Source organism: Gorilla gorilla, chromosome 23 (assembly GCF_029281585.2).
Source record: "Gorilla gorilla gorilla isolate KB3781 chromosome 23, NHGRI_mGorGor1-v2.1_pri, whole genome shotgun sequence".
NCBI classification, from domain to species: Eukaryota; Metazoa; Chordata; class Mammalia; order Primates; family Hominidae; genus Gorilla; species Gorilla gorilla.
This window is the reverse complement of record NC_086018.1, coordinates 25,708,839-25,723,986: the sequence shown is the minus strand read 5'-3', so window position 1 is coordinate 25,723,986 and position 15,148 is coordinate 25,708,839. Positions and strand designations below refer to the sequence as shown.

Here is a 15,148-nt window from a genome sequence, read left to right as displayed (position 1 = left end):
GTTTCAATAACATGTAGCTTTCAGACACAAAGGTGCACACTCATCTCTTCAATCATACATCCTTCCAGTCATGCCCCCGCACACACTCACATACAAGCACCTGCAGCCACCTCTTCTGCACATATACACGTGCACACACCTGGCACAAAGACACCTCACATGCACACACAGTAGCACACTTAGAAATCAGGCTCATTTGCTCCCTCCCAAGTGAAAAGGTCTCAGGGTCTTCTGCTCTCTGGGTGTGAACATGCAACTCCATCTGGCTGGAGTGTGCTGGTGCCACACTCCGAAGGCAGGCAGGTGGGTTCGCATGGAGCCTTGCTTGGTGAAAAGTCTCTAAAGCCCCCACCCCCGGCGCCAGGCTTGGTCTCCTTACCTCTCCAGGCGGGCTTGATCTGCAGTGCCTCCGTTATAGGCTGTTCAGGGAGAATCGATCAGCCTCTGTGTACACTGACCACAGAAAACATAATTAACAGTGTTTGGGATCCATTACTTGCACTGGCTAGGAATTCCAAACAATCTAATTTGAAAAGTCACTTAGGAGTGTATCTTTGCCTTGATGGAGCACAGGGTGCCTGAAATAGCTGTAGGGGACCAGCACACCCAGGCCAGGTCCCAGTGGCCTGTCCCTTCGTTAGGGGGAATTTAGGTCACTGAGGCTGTGGGAGGAGAAACTTCCCTCCTCCATAAAGCCCTCCTGGATTACCACACGGCCCTCTGACAGCACCTGGAATATCCTCACACCCCGGTTCAGCTCATGGCCTACAGCCTCACTGGTTTCAGGTTGTTTTATGTGGATTTGTGCAGCCTCTTTTGTGGTCAGAGACCTTGTCTATAATACCCCTTCCCAGAGCCCTGACAGCTATTGTAATCATTATTGTTGTTGTTATTTCCTCATGTCCTCAATCTAGTGCAGGCCTTGAGGGGGTGGGTTTTGTGTGTTTTCCTTCTTTGTGAAATAGGGCTTCATTTGTCCTAAGTGCTCAAAAAGCTCAGGTCTGAGGGAATAAAAATAAAACCAGTTTGGCTGTCCTGAGGCACTAAGAAAGATTATCACGGAAAATCTTTTGAGCTTCTTAATCTCTGAAATATGAAAATCTAATTTAAAAAAGAAAGAAAGAGAAAAAACCTCTGAAAATTGTTTTGGGGTTGCCTTGTGGATGTGTTTGAACCTTAAAACTCCTTCATATTCCTGCTTCTGTCTCATCCCAGAGCCCGAATTTCTGAGAAACCACTGAAGACCTGACCCCAATGCTTAATTATTTCTCCTTTCCAAGCATCTCTCATGGAAGGCATTTTGGATGAAAAGACCTTTGGCAGCATGGGTTTTGCAGGGTGAGTAGGAGTTTGACAGGTGGAGAAGGGGGTTGGGAAAGGGACCTTCAGGCAGAAGAAATGGTGCATGTAAAGGTAAGGCAGTGTGAGGGAGCTGGGTGAGATTAAAACAGCATTGCAGATGCAACTTGATACGAAAGTTGAACAGAACCTGAGAGACCTACCTGGAAACTTTAGTCTTTAGTCTTAGGGCACTAGGGAGCCAAGGCAGGGCTTATTGAGAGGGCGATATGATCAGATTTGCATGGTAGGAAGGTCCCTGTGGCTGTAGAGGGTGGGTCTGAAAGGAGTAAGACTTAAGTCGAGCAAGGAGCCCTGCAAGAATGCTGTTGTTTTGGTGCAAAGAAGAGGTGAGGGTGGCCTGATTGGGGTGCCAGGAGGGGAGTGGAGAGGACTAGAGGACTTGAGTCCAATTTAGGAAACTTGGTATCAGGCATGGCATGCATTCTGTACCTTCGCCTGCCCTGAGCCACCTATTTATGCCTCTAGGATTTTGCTGCTTCTGTTCTCTCTACTGAAAATGTCCTTTCTTACTGATATGGTTAGGTTCTGTGTCCCTACCCAAATCTCATCTCGAATTGTAATCCCCATAATACCCACATGTCAAGGGAGAGACCAGGTGGGGGTAGTTGAATCGTGGGGACAGTTTTCCCTGTGCTGTTCTCGTGATAGTGAGTGAGTTCTCACAAGATCTGATGGTTTTATAACGGGCTCTTCCCACTTCGCTCAACACTTCTTCCTGATGCTTTGTGAAGAAGGTGCCTTGCTTCCCCTTGGCTTTCTGCCATGATTCTAAGTTTCCTGAGGCCTCCCAGGCATGCTGAACTGTGAGTCGATTAAACTTCTTTCCTTTATAAATTACCCAGTCTCAGGAAGTTCTTTACAGCAGTGTGAAAACAGACGAATACACTTATACACTTTGCCTGCCAAGAACATTCATACTTATTTGCTGGGATCCAGCCCAGGTCTTTTTGTCTGGGAAGCCTTTCTGGTCCACCTTCTCCCCAAGGGCTGGTCGATCTCCTCCCCTTCCCTCTCCCATTACTGTGCATATCCACCTGTTATTGCATCAATCAGACCACATTGTGACCTTGAGCTGAGGGCCAGGGACTTCTTCTTTAACTTCACACGCAGACACCTGGTGCATGCCTGGCTACCAGTCACTGGCTAGTAAATATGCTGAATGGACAAACGTGTATGAGAACCTCAAGCTGTCTTTCTCAGCCGCCTGCAATCCTACCATCAGTGACACATTTGGGAATGGGCACAGATTGTGCATAGGTGCATATATGAGTGTGTGTTGTGTCTTGGAGCATGCGTTTCCACGAATGTGTGAAGTGAGGTGTGTGTGCACCATGTGTGGTGTCTCTGAGGGGTGGCAGGGACTGTGGGCGCGTGCATGGTCCATGTCGGGGGCTGGATTCAAGGTGTGCCAGGCTTGCATGGCTTGTGCCCTGCTGTGGTTGGAATGTTTGTATCACCCTAGAATTTGTACATTGAAATCTTAACACCTAAGGTGATGGTGTTAGGAGGTGGGTCCTTTGGGAGGTGATTAGGTCGTGAGGGTCAATCCCTTGTGAATGGAACTAGTGCCCTTATAAAAGCAGCCCCAGAGGGCTTCCTTGCCTGTTCCACCAGGTGAGGACACAGTGAGAAGTCAGTCTAGGAACCTGGAAGTGGGCCCTCACCTGACTCTGAACCTGCCCAGGTGCCTTGATCTTGGATTTCCAGCCTCCAGAACTGTGAGCAGTGAATTTCTGTGGCTCAGAAGCCACTCACTCTGTGGTGTTTTGTTCCAGCACCTCCCACAGACCAAGGCACACTCCATCCTGTGCTCCTGCCAGCGCTTCCCAAGCGTCACTCTGGCCACACACCCCTGGAGTGGGGGCCTGGTAACGTGCAGGTCTGGATTCAGTGTGGGTTGCTGAGTTTCTGCAGTTCTAACCATCTCCTGGATGCTGCTGGCCTGCACACCACACATGGCATCGCCAGGCCACTGGCACCCAGAAAGGGCCTGGGACCCACCACAGCTCACCCAGTGAGGCAGCGCTTGGAGGAAAACCCAGTTCTCTGCCCCCAGCTCAGGAGGCTGCTGTGGTCCTGGGGGCCCTGCGGCTCCCAGGAGTGTCCCCATTCTCTGCCATTCCCTGTTTTACAGGCGCTGTGAGGGTGGTTCCAGCATCAAGGGGTGTTAGCGGGTGGGTTTAATGTGCCCGGGCAATTCTCACAGCTCAGGTGCCAGCGGCCATAATTCACCTACTAAATTATGGCTATAAATTTCCTCAAAGAGATGGGTCCCCAGGCAGGTGAGTGGGATGATGCTGGTATCATTGAGCAGAGTTCAGTCTTCTGTCCTAATTAAATGGCAGCATGAGATGGTGCGAGGCCTGGTCCCTGCCACACCAGGTGCCTGCTGTTTCACCAGGTCCCCTGGGTTTCTGGGTCTGAGGAGGCAGAGTGGGCAACCCATGGTGGTATGGGCAGGGGAGGTGGGCTCCAGTGTGCGCCTGTGTGTCCAGTGAAGGAAACCAGGCTCTGTTCTAAGCATCAATCCTGATACTGCTTCTCGTGGGTTAAATGGTGACCCCACCCCAATCTCCCAGAAAATTTCCCCCAGAAACTGTGAATGTCACTGTTTGGAAAAAACGTCTTTGCAGATGTAAATAAATAAAGGATCTTGAGATGGTATCAACCGGGATTAGGGAGGGCCTGAAGTCCAATGACAGGTGTTCTTGGAGAAGGAGAAGGAGAGGGAGGCTGCAGAAGAGAAGGCCGTGTGGGGATGGAGGCAGAGACTGGAGGGATGCAGCCACCAGCCAAGGAATGCTGGGGGCCACCGGAAGCTGGAAGAGACGAGGAAGGATCCTGCTGAGAGGCTTTGGAGGGAGCATGGCCCTGCTGATGCCTTGATTTCAGACTTCCATTTTCTAGAACTGTGAGGGAATGCATTTTTGTTGTTGTCAGCCACTGAGTTTATGCGAATTTGTTACAACTGCTGCAGGAAAAAAACTGCCACGTGACTCTTGAAGCCTCAGTTTCCTCTTCTAGCATGTGGGGTTTGAGTTGTGCCTTCCACTTAAGCCAGGTGTAGGTTGCGGTTCAGCGATGTCTATAAAGTGCCTGCAATAGCCTGTGATTGGCAGCTGGGATGCTTACAAGACGTGGGTGTGGCTGTGGGTGAGGCCCTGGAAAACAGGGTTGCCGGGCACAGGATGCATTGACTGAGACTGTGCTTGGAAAAGGCTTTTGCGAACTGTGAAGTGAGGGACTGCTCTTTATGTTGATTGGGCTGTGAACCTGGGAGCCCCCAGCTGCCCCAAAAGAGCCCCTCCAGCCCATCATCCACTTTCCACTTTGCCATTTTTCCTAATTTCACTTCTACCGATGCTCATATTGATTCGGTACTTTTCATGAAACCAACTCATTCTTTCAGCTTAAATGAGCGTATTTAAAAAGGACACTTTATACTGCTAGAGTAAATGAAAAGCACATTCCACTTGCCCTGAAAAGACGGTGACCTTAAACAAAAGTGCAACGAAAACAAAGCGGAGTGGTCTGTGAAAGTTCAGCCAGGCGCTGCCGTCTGCCGAGGGCTCTCGGCCTGAGGTCTGCTTGGTTTTTGTTAAAAAGGGAGGTAGCAAAAGGGGAGGCGTTGAAGACACATCAGCACCAAACCGAGGTTTTCTTCTTGTTAGTAATGAGGAAAGTGATCAGAGAGGAAACAATGACTTCATTTACAAAATTCTTTTTTTTTTTTTTGAGACAGGGTCTTGCTCTGTCACTCAGGCTGGAGTGCAGTGGTGTGATCATGGCTCACTGCAGCCACAAACTCCTGGGTTCAAGCCGTCCTCCTGCCTCAGCCTCCCAAGTAGCTGGCACTACAGGCACACACCACCATAACTGACTAATTTTTAAACTTCTTGTAGATATAGGGTCTCGCTATGTTGCCCAGGCTGGTCTTGAACTCCTGGGCTCAAGCAATCCAACTGCCTCAGCCTCCCAGAGTGCTGGGATATCAGGCATGATCCACCACCCCTGGGCATTCATTATGTAATTGTTAATGTTGAGCCCATGTATCCCCCTAAATTAATCTCTCAGGGCACACACCCCACGCTATGGGAAACAATGCTCTGGCCAAGCATTCTTCCCCCACCCCTCCCCCATCCATACTCCTGGAAAACTGGTCTGGAGAGGGGGTTGGATAGACTCATCCAAGGCTGTAAAGTGAGTTGATAGCACAACTACAACTAGAATTCAGATCTTTTCATTCCCAACCCATTGCCCTTTCCACTGTACTAGACTCCCTTGCTGCTTTTTAAAAGAGGCTTTCAGTAATACATTGCTTTTTCCATGTGAGTGAGACTAGGGGTCGGGTGTTAGGCATTATGTGGCAGACACATCACTCCCCATGTGCTACAGTCTCAGAACAGGACCAGCCCCAGTGATCACCCTTCAGAGGTGAGGACGACTGGTTTTAAGGCGAGGCTCTGTGCCTTCTGCTCTTGGAACCTTAGTTGTTTTACCTGTCAAATGGGCACAAACAGCCCATCCTTGAAGGAGTATTGGGAGGCTTGGCAGCGATGAACAGGTAGCACCCACCTGGGGCACTTGATGCAGGCCTGGGCAGGGTGCCCTCCATCGGCAAGGCCCACAGAGCTCAAGGCCAACTCTGGTGGGCAGAGGCCAGGGCTTGGGACTGGGCAACCCGTGTCAGCTATCATGGTGAGCTGTTGGTTTTTGTGGATTTTCACATTTTTGAAGTTGGCACAGGAATAGGAAACCCCTAGCTGTCCAGGTGGGCAGTGATTGGGCCAAAAATATCTCTGGTGGGTTTTTGTGGCTGCAGAGGAATGAGCACTGAGCAGGGTTCAAAGGTAGCATTCTGGGGTTTCAGCTCTGCTCCAGACATGCTGGGCACTTGGCCTCGTCATTTCTCTCTCTTGGGCCTTGCTTTGCTCATCTGTAAAGTGGAGTGACACGTCATCAGACAGTCCAGTTCTCACGCACTCACTCATTCAGACCACACTGCTTGAGCCCCTCCTCTGTGCAGAGCAGGGTGCTGGAACACAGATGGAGAATGATAATCCTACAACAAACTCATTACATTAGGTGACATGAGTGGAGAATGTCGGGAGGTCGGGCCAGGTGTGATGGCTGATGCCTGTCATCCCAGCACTTTGGGAGGCTGAGGTGGGTGGATCACTTGACGTCAGGTGTTAGAGACCAGCCTGGCCAACACGGTGAAACCCCGTCTCTACTAAAAATACAAAAATTAGCCGGGCATGGTGGAAGGTGCCTATAATCCCAGCTACTCAGGAGGCTGAGGTAGGAGAATTGCTTGAACCTGGAAGGCAGAGGTTGCAGTGAGCCGAGATTGCGCCACTGCGCTGCAACCTGGGCAACAGAGCAAGACCCTGTCTAAAAAAAAAAAAAAGAAATGTCTGGAGTTCCAATGCAGATGATCCTGGGGAGCTGATCTGGTCTTGCTGCTGGGATAGTACAGGAGCGTGGAGAAGCCTAGAGCCTGGGTCTGAAATCTGGGAATCCCAGGCAGATCTGGAGGACAGTGCCGATCAGATGCCAAGCCAATGGCTGGTTATAAATTCCCCTAAATGGGGAGGGGGAAAAGACAAATGATGTTGGATGGCTGGGAGTGAACGCTGATAATTCTCCAGCCTGCTCCCCACAAACCGCTCTTGAGTTTTTACCCTTTCTTAGGAACAATAACCATTCTCTCAACTTTCAGTGCAATGGGAATAACCCTGTCTCATGTTACTATGTGGAACACAGTGGGCTGGCGAGGTACCAGGGGCTTACAGATTGGACCTCAGCCCCTTCTCTAACCAGATTCCCACCCCGAGGCCCACCAGGGTGCCATCCCGGCTGCTGCATGGGACCCTCTTGGGCGGTGCACAGGGATGTGGCATTCAGTCCCAGAGACTCTCCAAGGGACATCATTCCTCTTGAAATTCTTTTTCAGACCCTCTGTCTACACCGGGGAGAAAGTCTCTCAGCTTGGTGCTGATGTGGGTTTAATGCCTCTCTAGCCCCATGGACCTTCCTTTACAACAAAAAGAGAGAAGGCAGGCCTCCGGCTCAAAGTGCCAGGAAAAAAGCAGTAATGGTTGTCTGAGATTTAGTGACTTTTTAATTTTTTATTTTTGAGACAGGGCTCACTTTGTCACCCAGGGCTGGAGTGCAGTGTCGCGAACACAGCTCACTGCAGCCTTGACCTCTCGGGCTCAAATGATCCTCCTGTTTCAGCCATTCAAGTAGCTGGGACTACAGGCGTATGACACCAGGCCTGGCTAATTTTTGTATTTTTTGTGGAGATGGGGTTTTGCCGTGTTGCCCAGGCTGGTCTCGAACTCCTGAGGTCAGACGATCTGCCCGCCTCGGCCTCCCAAAGTGCTGGGGTTACAGGCGTGAGCCACCATGCCTGGCCTAATGACATCTTTTGTTTGCATTGTGTTTGTTTTAATTTCCTATTCAGTGATTGTTATACGGCTTTTCCAGTTTTCCATAATGATGCTCTAAAGCTTCCTTGCAAAATAAACTTATTTAAGAGAATCAGTTTGAAGGAAACATAATGTCCAGAAACAGTTTGTTCAGGGGCCACATGGATAGAACAGGACTCAGGAAGGAGAGACTGGAGCTTGGCAACTGCCATCCTAGGGGTGGTGGGAGCCGCTGCAGGTCTTGAGCAGGGGAGGGACCACCCGTGGCTGTCTCCCTGGTGATGCTGGGTTCCCAGAATCAGGCCCAGGCCTGTCCTGAGTCCATGAGGCCCCAGGCCCTGAACTTCCATGGTGATGGAGAAATATAGAGAGACAATAAGGCGGTGAACCGTGGCAGAGGGTTTATGAGGCGGCCATGCTCGAATGGTCAAAAGTTAGGGAAAATGTATTTATTACAACACTTTTCATGGGCAAGTTATCATTTTGTCAAACTTTATTAGAGGGACTAATTAATGGGTTGTAAAAAGTACTAGTGCATGGCCAGAGAAAGAGCTGGTCCCAGGGACATTGGCAGCCCCAGGATTTATGACCCCACTGTTCCCCATTTATTAATGTGGAGAAGGTGCGTGGAGTGGGTTATATATGGGCTGGTGCAGAGCCGCCCTCCCTCCCAGGAGGCTGGTGGGCCTGTGAGGGGGCGAAGGCAGGGGTCCTCTAGCCGCTGCCTTCTAGGGAAAGGCAGGTAGAGAGGCAGCTAGAGAGAGGCAGGAGGCCTGGGCTAGGGGGGAGACATCTGGCTGTGTGACCTTGGGTGACATTTTCCTCTCAACCTCAGTGTCCTCATCTCTGCACCTCAGGGCAGATGTAAGGAGCTAAGAAGGTCTTCAGTGGGAACATGCGATATAAACTGTGAAGTGCTCTGCACTACATAAATTATAAAGTGCTCAGTAGCTGAAGGATGGTGTGGTTATATGGTGTTATACTAGGCAGACAGCATGAATGACATTGAGGGAGCCCTACTGTATGGCAGGAACTGTGCAAATGCTTCTCTTGCTTTATTAACCCTAATCCATGCTCCTCCTCCAGACCCTTGCCTTCTCATCTCTAGGCATTCAGCTCAGGTGCCTCTTCCTCCAGGGAGCCCTCCTGACTGCCCCCATGTGATGCACAGTGCTCAGTTCGTTTCCTCTGCAGCCCCATGCAATCTTGACTTATTTAGCAACTGGTTCACTTTGCTGTGTATTGTGTTTCCTCCACGTGGTAACAGAGCAGAGACTGTGTTCACCTTGTCCCCTGCTCTCTTCCCAGTGCCTAACACAGTAGGGGCTCAATGCATGTCTGCTAAGTAGATGAGGGAAGGCCTGCGGGCATAAAGACTGGGAGGCAGGATCATGTGGGACACATGCACGGAAGTGAAAGAAAGCCACTCGTTGGGTGGCGACTAGAGCAGGCACTCAATAAATGCAGTCGCCAGGTGGGAGGGTGGATCTGGGCCCATTCCTGACCCTCTCCACACAGCAGGGGGATCAGCTGGGGCTCGATCTTCTAGCACAAGCCCCTTCTGTCCGGGCTGTGAGTTATGGGGCTGGCTGAGCTGGGCTCCCAACCCTCTGACCCTCGGTGGAGACAACATCCCGGATCTTTGGGTGAGAACCTGTATCATTATCTGCTGTTTCTCAAAGGCCCACTCAGCTACACACCTGAATAAAGAGTGTGGATGTTGGGGTGGGGAGGGTGCGCCCAGGCTGAAAACACCCACAGCAGAAACTGACCAAGGTCAGGAAATGGAGAAGACTGGAATGTCCTAGGGACATAGGTTCAAATCCTGGCTCCCCCACTTAGCAGCTGTAAGACCTTGGGCACGTCATTCAACACTCAGCCTCATTTTTCCCATCTGTACAGTGGGGATACTAAGGATGCAACCCTCACCAGGCTGGTGCGGGGATTTGAGATGACGTCTGGGAAGCTCCTGGCACCAGGAGGTCCTTGGGAACTGGGAGAGCCTCACCCTGTTCTGTCTGAGTCCTGCTAGGGCCGAGGGCAGGAGGCAGGCGCCTCCGTGACTCAGGCTCAGCTTTCACCCGTGCTGAGCCTCGTGACTTCTGTGTGGACAGCTGGCTCCTGGCTGGGAAACAAGTTCTCCTTTTGGTCTCTTGACCGGTGTGGTATGAGGTCAGTGAGTGTTAACCTGGCAGGGACTGCTCCCTCTGCAGGGTCAGGGGGAGGACAGGAGACGAAGGTGGCTTTGAGCCACAAGAAGTGAATGACCCATAGTCTGCACCTCTGCAGCAGGGGACTGATGCACACTGGTTGTCATCCTCACTCCCCCCAGGTTGGGGCTGGCACTGTTCTGCCCACCCCTGGGACTGCTATGAGGGGCAGCTTCTGTGCAGAACTTCATAGGCCTTGCTCATTCCCTCCTCCCCACAATGCTAGGAGGTTGGCATGATAATCCCATTATCCAGTTGACGAAACTGAGGCTCCGAAGCTTACGTTACGTAACTCCACAGGACCATCTGGTACCAGGAACTGGCCAAATGTGAAGGTGTAAAACACAAAGTTCACACCCTCAAGAACCTTCTAGTCCAGTGGGGGAGATGGACCCAGAACGTCAGATTAAGGTGAGAGACAGACTCAGGACCAGAGGAAGGGATATTTTAGCTGGGTATTACTGGAGGAAGGGATATTTTAGCTGGGTATTGCACATGAATTTACGCAGCACAGAAAGAGGAACCAGCAATGTGCACAGGTGCAGAGGCTGAAAAGGGACTGCTGGCTGGTCTGATGGGGCTGGAATAAAGAGGGGAAGTTGTGATGTGGAAGGATGTGAGTCAGACAAAGTCAGTGGGTACAAGTCCATGAAAAGCCCTGGAGGGCAGGCCAGGGAGTTTGGCTGAGAGGAGAAATCTGATGGAAAAGGCTGCCTGCTATAGCTACACCATTGACTCGTTTGTCAATAAGATGCTTCCAGAATGAGTGCACCGGTCTTCACTATTTATGACAGCTCCAACTCTTCCCCAGCTCTGTGGGCAGATCTTCTGACTCTTGGTGAGAAGGTGGCCTGGTAGCAACTCACATGCCTGAGTCTGGGGGTGCAGATGGAGGAAGAACAGGAATCCCCACGATTCCCGAGTCAGTGGACATCAACAGATGGCTAGAAACCCTTCCCTGGGAGGCTGCTAATTTTTTTTTTTTTCTTTGAGACAGATTCTTGCTCTGTCTCCCAGGCTGGAGTGCAGTGGTGCGATCTCGGCTCACTGCAAGCTCCACCTCCCGGGTTCACGCCATTCTCCTGCCTCAGCCTCCCGAGTAGCTGGGACTACAGGCACCCGCCACCACGCCCGGCTAATTTTTTGTATTTTTAGTAGAGACGGGGTTTCACCGTGTTAGCCAGGATGGTCTCGATCTCCTGACCTCGTGATCTGCCTACCTCGGCCTCCCAAAGTGCTGGGATTACAGGGGCGAGCTACCGCGCCTGGCCTTTTTTTTTTTTTTTTTTAAACAGAGTCTTGTACTGTCACCCAGGCTGGAGTACAGTGGCACAATCACAGCTCACTGCAGCCTCAAACTCCTGAACTCAAGAGATTCTCCCATCTCAGCCTCCTGAGTAGCTAGGACTACTAGATACATACCACCACACCTGGCTATTTTTTATTTTTATAGAGATAGGGTCTTGCAATGTTGCTCAGGCCAGTCTTGAAGTCGTAGCTTCAAGTGATCCTCCTGCCTCAGCCTGTAAATTTTGATCACCCACTCCTTGTGGCCAACTGAACTTCATACCAGCATGGCATGTACAGAGCAGGTTTGGTTAATAGCAAGGATCACCTCATGAAATAATCTGGAAAGAAGGGAAGTGCAATGCCAAACTGGCCCAAAGAAAGATGATGCATTTACTGGAATGCAGAAACTCTCCTTGGGAGTATAAAAGAGAACCAGGACAGGGCAGAACAGGGTGCTTCCACCCAGGCAGTGACCAAGGGCTCAGTGTGATGGCTGCGGATCCTTTGTTACACCTTGTTGTGGTTCTTGCTACTATCTCTAAGTTGTTTAACTTTGTGTTTGAGTGATTTAATCCCTTTCAGAGGGCGGCCAAGGATTCAAGTTTTTGAGACTGAGCCAGGAACATTCAAAGGTTGCAAGCAGCTGCCTGTAGAAAGGGGAGGCATGGTTATTAGGGAGAAAAGGCCAGATGCCCATGGATGCCAGACAAGGATACACCCATTTTGGGCACCTTGGAGGGGCACAAATTGGGGGAGGCTACTATTATGCTAGAAATTTTCTCTGGGTGTCCTGTTTTCTGTCTCCCTCTCTTTCTTTCCCTCCCTCCTTCCCTTCCTCTCTTTCCTTCCTTCCCTTCCTTCCTTCCTTCTTTCCCTCCCTCCCATTTCTTTTTTCTTTCTTTCTTTCTTTCTTTCTTTCTTTCTTTCTTTCTTTCTTTCTTTCTTTCTTTCTTTTTCTTTCTTTCTTTCTCTTTCTTTCTTTTTCTCTCTCTCTCTTCCTTCCTTCCTCCTTTCCTTTATTATTTTCTTTTCTTCCCTCCCTCCCTTCCCCTCTCTCTTCCCTTCCCTTCCTTCTCTCTCCCCTTCCCTTCCCTCTCCCTCTCCCTCTCCCTTCCCTTCCCTTTCTTTCTTGACAGGGTCTCACTCTGTCACCCAGGCTGGAATGCAGTGGCGCAATCAACACACCACAGCCTCGGCCTCCCTGGGCTCAGGTAATTATCTCACCTTGGCCTCTCGAGTAGCTGGGACTACAGGCACGCACCACCACACCTGGCTAATTTTTGTATTTTTTGTAGAGGTGGGGTTTCACCTTGTTGCCCAGGCTGGTGTTGAACTTCTCCTGGGTTCAAGTGATCCACCTGTCTCAGCCTCCAAAAGCCTGTTGTCTTTAGAATCAAACCCAACCTTGTCAGCAATCTGCCAGACTCTGAGGGACTGCCCTGCCCGCCTCTTTCTCCTCTTCCTGTTTCCCTCCTGTCCACTCTGCTATGCCCTGTCTTCCTCACAAATGAAGGGTCCCTGTCTATTTTGTTTTTTGCCCAACCCTGGAGGCCTAGGACAGTGCCTGGCACACAGTAGGTGCTCATTAGATAGGTGCAGATTGGATGAGTGACCTTTTGCAGGTGAACACTTCTCATTGAATCATGACAGCTGCCCTGTGGGAAGGCTGAGACAGGCCAGTTCCTGCCAAGGAGGGGCAGCCGGGAGGGGCATTTGGAACCTGTCTATTGGTCTCTTCCACCTTGGCTCATGGGACTTCTCTGAAGCTACATGATGGACTAAGTCTCGGGCCTTCTGCCCCAAATCCAGAACCTGGGGTCCTTGTCTCCATCTCTTTATTCAGAAATTTGCCTCCCAGTAGGATCTTGTGGCCAGGATGGAGAGAGTTCTTTCTAGGTTTTTTGCAGTATTGATGGGTGATAAGACGAGGGTACCCAGTGCTGACTTGGCACCCTAGGATCTAGGAGTGGGTTGTTGGTGTGGGGGTGTTGTCCCTTGTCCAGCCATCCCAGTTCCTTTGCATTCCCTCCCCATCTCTTCTTTTCTCCTTCTACAGAAGTCTAGGAATCCTCTTGGCACTTGACCTTGGGCCTCTGAGATCCCAGCTGTGACCACGTATGGTGAGGGCATGGGGTGAGCCTCCAAGCTTCTCAGGCTTAGAGCCAAGGAGGAAAAAGCTGTACATGTCAGCAAGCATTGGGCACCTACTGTATACCAGGCATCGGGGCATGGAGAGAAACAGACAGGATTCCTGCTCCAGATGCAACACTCTGAAGTGTCAGAGACATCCAAAAACATCCAAAGTGTCAACGGAGATGAAAAGGGGAACTCAGGTTGGGCAGTCCTAGAAGGAGAAAAGAAAAGACCCCAGAGAGATCCTGCTTGGGGCAAATCTTGAAAGATAAACCATTGTTTTAGAGATAGATAAAAGGAATTCCAGGCAGAACGCATGGCCGAGACAAAGGCATGAAGGTGGAAAACCACCTGATTCCTCTAAGAGACTTCCCTGAGAGTGTCAGATGAACCAGTGGTAGGGTCAGGCTCTTTCTTTTTTAATTTAATTTTATTTTTTTGAGGCGGAGTCTTGCTCTTGTCACCCACGCTGGAGTGCAATGGCGTGATCTCAGCTCACTGCAACCTCCGCCTCCTGGGTTCAAGCAATTCTCCTGCCTCAGCTTCCCGAGTAGCTGGGATTACAGGTGTGCACCACCACACCTAGCTAATTCTTGTACTTTTAGTAGAGACAGGGTTTCACCATGTTGGCCAGTCTGGTCTCGAACTCCTGACCTCAGGCGATCCACCCACCTCGCCTCCCAAAGTGCTGGGATTACAGGTGTGAGCCACCACACCCAGCAAGTCAGGCTCTTTCTAGGGGCCCTTCAGGAAGACTACCTGCGGAGATCAAGAAGCCTGATCTCTACCTGCGGGTGCTGGTTGCCGGGGGGCACATTTAATCCACTTAGGAAAACAAATTCTTCACCAGTATTCTGGTGCCTCCTTTCTCTGCATGCAAATGGAGGCCACTAATGGCAGTAGAAATCTGGGCTGCATTAAAGCAGCACCCACCCCCACCACTAATTTGGAAGCCCCGTTGGCAGTATGAGTGCCTGTGCGTCTTCCAGAAGATGTTGTGTTTTCTTTAAAGAGCTGAATTATTCAGTCAGCAACTCAACAAATATTTATCCAGTGTGTTCAGCATGCCAGGCCCTGTGCCAGGACCTGGAGACACCATCCTGTCCTCGAGGGGCTGCCGTACCCATTGGGGAGATGCAGAGGTACAGCTGTGCTGGGTGCAGTGTAGAATAAAAACCTTTCTGAAGGGTCTTGGTTTGGGTTGCTCAGAGGCGAAGACTCAAAGGCAAGTGGTTTGTTTGAGAAATGATTCCAGGAAGTGCTTGAAGGGGGATGGGGCAGTAAGACAGGGAGAGGGAGGCAGCTAATACAGGGAGTGTGGGTCGAGCCAGTTACCATGATGGGCAGCTGGAGTTCAAGCCTGTAGGACTTCAGGGAGACCATGTAGAATATACTCCTCAGAGGTGTGTGCCCTGTGAGGAGAGGGAGCTGAGGTATTGATACACTATCTTCCCAGAGCCATTAGTTCTTAGCACTTCCAGTGTGCCTTTTGCAGTTCCAGAAACGCAATCCTGGCCGGGCACGGTGGCTCATGCCTGTAATCCCAGCACTTTGAGAGGCCGAGGCAGGAGGATTGCCTGAGGTCAGGAGTTTGAGACCAGCCTGGCCAACACGGCAAAACCCCATCTCTACTAAAAATACAAAAATTAGCCGGGTGTGGTGGTACATGCCTGTAATCCCAGCTACTTACGAGGCTGAGGCAGGAGAATCACTTGAACC

The 15,148-nt window shown here is 50.7% G+C and overlaps 1 long non-coding RNA gene across 1 annotated transcript in view; it reads left to right on the top strand.

The window, feature by feature from the left end:
* The window catches only part of LOC134758174 (uncharacterized), a 39,241-nt gene that overhangs the window by 6,900 nt on the left and 17,193 nt on the right, over positions 1–15,148 (top strand). Inside the window, exons 2-3 of the long non-coding RNA XR_010133126.1 lie at positions 1,216–1,338; positions 10,307–10,417. This is a non-coding gene — a long non-coding RNA (uncharacterized lncRNA). The remainder of the gene's footprint in view (positions 1–1,215; positions 1,339–10,306; positions 10,418–15,148) is intronic.